Source organism: Mandrillus leucophaeus, unplaced genomic scaffold (genome assembly GCF_000951045.1).
Source record: "Mandrillus leucophaeus isolate KB7577 unplaced genomic scaffold, Mleu.le_1.0 Scaffold1418, whole genome shotgun sequence".
Taxonomy (NCBI): Eukaryota; Metazoa; Chordata; class Mammalia; order Primates; family Cercopithecidae; genus Mandrillus; species Mandrillus leucophaeus.
The window spans coordinates 287233-294022 of NW_012101386.1; the positions used below are offsets into that span (position 1 = coordinate 287233).

The window sequence follows — 6790 nt, forward strand, 5'->3', positions numbered from 1 at the left end:
AATAAATTATGTGCAATTACATATCTGACAAGAAGTTCTATCAAAATGTATACATAATCCATACAACTCAATAGCAAACATCAAATGACCTCATAAAAAGGGCAAAAACCTGAATAGATTTTTTTTCAGAAGACACACGCATGAAAAACAGAGTATAAAAATGTTCTCAAGAATTCTCATAGAGGAATTCAAATCAAAAGCATAACGACATATCTCCTCACACCACTTAAAGTGGCTATTATCAACAAGACAACAGATAACAAATGTTGGCAAGAATGATCCACAGCCATAAAGAGAGCTTTGATTGGCCAAGAGACTGATTTCAGTAACTTTCTCCTGGGAAGAGACCACTGACCATGGACTTGTCCTGGCCAATTTCTGGAGGCTGTGCACTGTGTGTCTTTCTGCCCCTGCACAAAGCCCTTTTGATGTGCAGGGCCCAGTGGAATTCATGTAGTTCTTAAGTTCTCACCCCAACGCAAACCTGAAATGCATGCAACATGTGTGTTTGCTTATTACACATGGAGCTTCCTTCTATAGCCTGCTGAGTGTGTACACTTGGCCAATCCATTGCACGAATTCATTTCTCATCTTTCCCTCTCTTGAAATGCCTGCTCACAGTCTCTGTGGGAGGCTTTGCTTCCCAGCCTGTTAAGATGGCTGCCCTGCAGCTTCAACCCTTTCTCAGAAATAAAGTCTCCTTTCTGAATCTATAAACTGGGTGATTATTCGTTGAAAGCACAGGCTGGTGGGAAGAGTTACATGGCAATTCCATAAATACCTGGAGGACAAGTGTAGATCGGGTAGGGTAAGAAGTGCTGGGGCCACACACCCCACTCTTTGATGGAATTTCCCTCCAGAAACTTCTGCGTTCTCAAAATGAGAATCCACACACATTCCCTCGTGGCTCTGTCATGAGGAGAACTATTCTCTGATAAATATGCCCAGAACTTCCTCCAGACAGACCCCACAGGGGAAAATACTTTTCAAGATCTTTATTCTATGTCAGGGGAAGGGATTCTTTTCCATCCCAGACAACTTCATCTTAGCCTTCCTGAGTCATGAAAAGGGGTATAATTAAAACATCTGGGGTCAGATTCAAGAAAATAATCTGTGGATGTTGCAGCCAGGAGGGGGTGGTGGAGGATGGCAGCAAATCAGCTGTACCACTGGAGACTCCTTGTAAACAGTGCAGCCTAGAGAAAGCACAGCAAGAAATCATTGTAATTCAATTTCCAGAACATATACTGCTCCCCTACCCACCACATCACCTCACCACCAATATGATGAATCTGTATTAAAGAGAAAAGTGTGGAAAGGCAGAGACTCCGTCTAAGGACTGTAATTTAGGGAAACCAAAGGCAGTGGGAGAGAACAAGTCAAGGACAGTGAAGTGATTTAAAACCTCTTAGACCAACAGTTTCAGGACCAAGGTCACATCCCCTCCCTCAGTGACATTAGATTTACCTCTCATGGGGCATCCGCAGGGTGTGCAGGTGAGAACTGGCAAAGAGAACATGAAGGCACTTTCCAAGTCTCCATTAGTACCGAACTTGCTTTAGCTCTGTTTGGAAAAAACAAAACAACAACAAACATAACCAGGACTAGGGTCAGTGTTGGAAACACTTTTCATTGCCAAGACACTGGAAAGCAGGTCAAATTCGAGGCCCGTTACTGTGCAAATATGCCACTGTGAGTGTGTGTAAGGGGAGCTTTGAGATATAGGGACTGTGCGTAAAGTTATAATCGGTATGACCTTCAACCACAGAATCCTAAAAAAAAAAAAAGAAAAAGAAAGAGGATCCCCCAAAGTCTGCATCAGTTCCTGGACTGGCCATGTGTCTGGACCTTATCAGTGCATCTGGAGCTCCAGGGAAGGGGCTCCCTGGTGGCTTTAGTGATTCCTCGCTTGCTGTGCTGAGGTCTCCCTGTAGATTATGTTGGGTTTTCTAAGGCCTATTTTCTGTTGTAAGAGGTGGTGGGAGAAGCTATTGCTGTTACTGAAAGAGCATTCTGAGCCAGGGCACAGCCACTTCCTACTGGGCTGGAGATTCTGGGAGGAAAAAGTTCTGTGATAGGAGGAAAAAGTTCCCAGGCAGGAATTTTCCTGCAGGACAGGGGCTGAGCTGCAGGGGGCGCTCAGGGAGCACGCAGCACAGGATCCAACTGGAGCAGGTGCACAGGAGGCTGGGGCAGGGTTTTCTCTCAGGAAACGAGTGTTCCTTATTTCAAAGCAATAATGACCTAACATTTAAATAAGAATTTAGCAAGTACTGATGTGCCTTTAAATATTTTATTGTATATGCAGCCTATACCTAACCCAATAATTTAATGCACACCTGATTTAACAGGAGAAATGTCTAGGTCTTTCAATTGTATTTATAGTCAGGAATTGAGGGGTGGTTTTATTAATTCAATGGGTGTTACTATCGGGAGACACACTCATCCCAGAAGTTGTTTGTGCAGAGGGCAAGGCTCAGGAAAGTTCACCTTGACAGTGACCCGTATGAACAGGGAATCACATTGAGGACCACGTGCTGTGAGATTCTGGGTTTCTGTGATAGGAGTTCTGTCTTCATGGACTTCTGGGCATGTCAGAGAACAAATATCATTAACCAATGATCATGGCAGGGAGCTCTGTATCCCGCTGTGGCGTGGTCCACGTGTCACCTATCTTCTTCCTCAGGGTGGGGTGGCCTGAGTTATGAAATACCTGCCTCATGAATATGCAAATGCACTGGTGTCTACCGAAGTAAATACAGATCTGTCCTTGCCCAGAGAGCATCACACAACAACCACATCCCTCCCCTACAGACGCCCCCAGAGCACAGCACCTCACTATGGACTGGACCTGGAGGATCCTCCTCTTGGTGGCAGCAGCTACAGGTAAGAGAATCCTCAGTTCCAGGGCTGATGAGGGGACTGGGTCCAGTGAAGTGGTGTCTCATTCACTGCTCTGTCCTCTCCACAGGCGCCCACTCCGAGGTCCAGCTGGTGCAGTCTGGGGCTGAGGCTGTCTCTTATACACATCTAGATGTGTATAAGAGACAGGTGAAAATCTCCTGCAAGGCTTCTGGATACACCTTCACCGACTACTACCTGCACTGGGTGCGACAGGCCCCTGGAAAAGGGCTTTAGTGGATGGGACGCATTGATCCTGAAGATGGTGAAGCAGACTACGCACAGAAGTTCCAGGGCAGAGTCACCATCACCGCGGACACGTCTACAGACACAGCCTACATGGAGCTGAGCAGCCTGAGATCTGAGGACACGGCCGTGTATTACTGTGCGAGAGACACAGTGTGAAAACCACATCCTGAGAGTGTCAGAAACCCTGAGGGAGGAGGCAGCTGTGCTGGGGCTGAGAAGTTGATGGCATTTATGAGGTTTAAACATGTTTAGAAAATGGGTTAAGTAATTGAGTGAAACAAGCAATGGAAAGATGTATACACTGTCATTATATAGGAAATAGTATTTTCAACTGTCACCTTATAAGTAACACTCACAGAGTGGGAAAGGCAGCCATCAATCAAGCCGATGCAAACATTCCCATGGAGGCTTTGTGGGGACATACATTTTAAAACCGGATGGGTAAACCATTAGGAACAGGATTGCTTGATCACATGGTAAGACTAAATATAATTTCCAAGAAGTGGCCGAAATTTCTTCCAAAATATCTTTGCCCCTCCTTTTACATTGAACTTATTTTGAAGGAGTTGTAGGATCACAGCAAATTTGAGTAGGAAAAACAGAGTTCTCGTGTACTCCTGCCCCCACGTCGTGCTCGGGCTTCTCTGCTATCAACAGTGTGCACCAGAGTCACAAATCAGTCACAGCGATGAACCTCCACAGACACATTGGTGGTTTCCTTTTGTGGTGGTCCCCAGTGTAACAAGCCTCAACTATCTTGAAGCACCCCAGGTTCAGGTGGGTCACTGGGAATGATGCCAGGTCGAGAGAAAGTGGGTGGGGCTGTTCCTCTTTGCACTGTTTCCTCAAGGATCCATAAAATGTACATTGACTTGGTGTCCCTCTTTCTCCTGGTTTTATGTGTCCCTTCCCCAAGGGTAAGGTTTCTGGGTATTTACAGCAGGGGTCCCCAGTCCCCACGCTGTTGACCCATTAAGGTGTGTAGTGTGTTAGGAACCGGGCCACACAGCTGGAGATGAGTGTGGGTGGGCGAACATTGCTGCCCGAGCTCCGCCTTCTGTTGGATCAGCTGTGCATTAGATTCTCCTACGAGCCAAATTCTTTATATATGTGTGTATATATATGGATGTATATACTCTAAGTTCTAGGGTACATGGGCATAACGTACAGGTCTGTTACACAGGTATGCATGTGCTATGTTGGTTTGCTGCACCCATCGAATTCTATTATGAACTGTGCATGAGAGGGATCTAGGCTGAGCGCTCCCTATGAGAATCTAATGCCTGATGATTGCAGGTGGAACAGGTTTACCCCAAAACCACCGGCCGCCGTCATCCATGGAAAAATTCTCTTCCACCAAAGTGTTCCCTGGTGCCAAAAAGGTTGGGGACACTGGTGTAGAGGCAGGTCTGTGCCTCGGAAAGCCAGCAGCTTCTGGTGAATCCCATAATTAATGTCCTTTAATGAGAAGTGGAGACTTGGGTCACGAGGGCCTTCGTGAATAAAGCCCTACAGTTGGATTCAAAACATTATAAGCTCTTGGGGGGTGTTTCTGGATTAAAGCCCTTTGTGCAGAAAATGCAGAAACATCTGTAGGGTCCATGCAGGAAAAAGCTTCCTTTACAAAGTGGTTGGGCACCTGGAAGGAGCTCTCAGGGTTGGGCACTGTATCCGTTGCTGGCTGCACTTTAGCCAGAGGCCTGAGCCTGATTGGTCTTGCAGCGGGAGAGCCTCCCTGGGGTCACAGGTCACAAAAACGCCTGTCATCCTCCAGCTGAGCAAGCCCATCGCGCGCTTGTCAGTGTCAACTCCGTGACAGGTGCACCCTGGAAGATTAAAAGATGCACATAAACCTCCTCCCACCAAGTATCCACCGCCACACACTCAACTGAAACCTGTGCTCCAGAAAGGGACAGAGGCCTGCAGGGATAAACAGAACGGAAGTATTTCCTTACCTGGGAAAGACACTGCCAAATACCACATGTTTCAGGAAGGTTAACTCATAATTGTTCAGGATGTGACTGGAGGACAGTGGTGGGTGAGATGACGGGACAGCCTCAGGGCTGCACATGAGGAGGGCTCCCTCCCCACGCAAGCTTTTCCTCCAGGAGCTGCACCAGGAACTCAGAGGATCAGGAAGGATTCTGAGAACATTCTTCTGTGGTGCTGCCTAGAGGAGGAAAATAAATTATAAAAAGTAAATCAATTCCAAACAAAGTATGACATTTCTTATTAGAAATTATTGCTGAAAGCCGTGAGAATCCTGACAGAAGCCACCATTCTCTGTGAACAAACATTTAAGCCCTCCTTCCATGGGGACGTCGACGAGGTTGGATCGGTTCTTTGACGGATAGTATCCCCCAAACTCCTCTCCACTCCCTGCGTATCCCCGGGTCTCTCAGTGACAAGTGACTACGGGAGCTGGGTCTGCCAGGCTCCAGGGAGGGGCTGGAGTGGGTCTCAGGTATTAGTAATCCTACTGGTAGTAACAGATGCTACCCAGACTCTGTCAACGGCTGATTCACCATCTCCAGAGACAGTGCCAGGAACACGCTGTATCTGCAAATGAACAGCCTGAGAGCCAAGGACACAGCCATGTGAGACACAGTGAGGGGAGGTCAGTGTGAGCCCGGACACAAACCTCCCTGCAGGAACGCTCAGGGGAAATCAGCTGCGGGGGGCGCTCGGGACCCACTGATCGGAGTCAACCCCAGAGGCAGGTGCAGATGGAGGCTGATTTCCTGTCAGGATATGGGACTTCATCTTCTTCTGACAGTTTCTCCAGTAAACCTCTCTAAGTTTATAATTCTGTGCTTCCTAATGTCATCTCTACATAGTTTTCGAAGTTCGTTTCCGTATGAGGACATAATCTCCCATGCATCAAATGCAGACTGAGCTTACAAAGATGAGAAGTTCTCAACCATGGTCACCAGGATCAGAGTCCTGAGGAAGCTCAGCGGTGCCTGGTGAGTCTTCTCCAATCAGACGCGGGACAGAAACCTCAGGGAGATTCCAGGACTGGAACAGTCTTTAGGGATTCTGATCGCAGCCAATAGAGAGGCTGGGCCAGTGTCAGTGTCATGTGGAAGCTCACAGGGTTCGCATCTGACCCTTCTCCTGACACTAAATCCAATCAGCATCAGCACTGACCTGGTGCTCCTTCGCTCCCTATCCATGTTCTTTCTTTGTAGTGTTTGCTCTTCCTTTTTTACATGCTTTTCCTTCTTCCTGAAAAAGAAATGGTCGCTTTGGTCTACATTCCCGGGCTCAAGGCATTTTCTTGGAGCTCAGGTGGGGCTCAGGCTGTGGCTCCTGCAGCCACGTGGGAGAGTCTGCTGGGACTTCCTTCCCTCCCCATCTGCTCAGGACCCTCCACTGTGTTGTGTGTAGACTCATCCGGGAATGCAGTTGGCCATTAATAGTGAAGGGGGTAAACTTATTTGATCCAAATGGGATGTGGATGTTGAATTAACACTGCACACTGTCAGAGTTATCTGCTTCAGAAGTGTTAGAAAGAGCCTGTGAAATTTATCAGAATCAAGATGGAGCCACTTGTGTTAAAACCCTAGTAAATCTGGCCGGGCGCGGTGGCTGATGCCTGTAATCCCAGCACTTTGGGAGGCCGAGGGGGGCGGATCAC

At 47.6% G+C, this 6790-nt stretch overlaps 1 pseudogene across 1 annotated transcript; it reads left to right on the top strand.

The window, feature by feature from the left end:
* The first annotated feature begins 2840 nt into the window (after positions 1-2840).
* On the top strand, positions 2841-3653 carry LOC105535130 (annotated as a pseudogene). The gene is made up of 2 exons (XR_001005385.1): positions 2841-2886; positions 2972-3653. The product of XR_001005385.1 is annotated as an Ig heavy chain V-I region V35-like (transcript).
* Positions 3654-6790: the final 3137 nt, after the last annotated feature.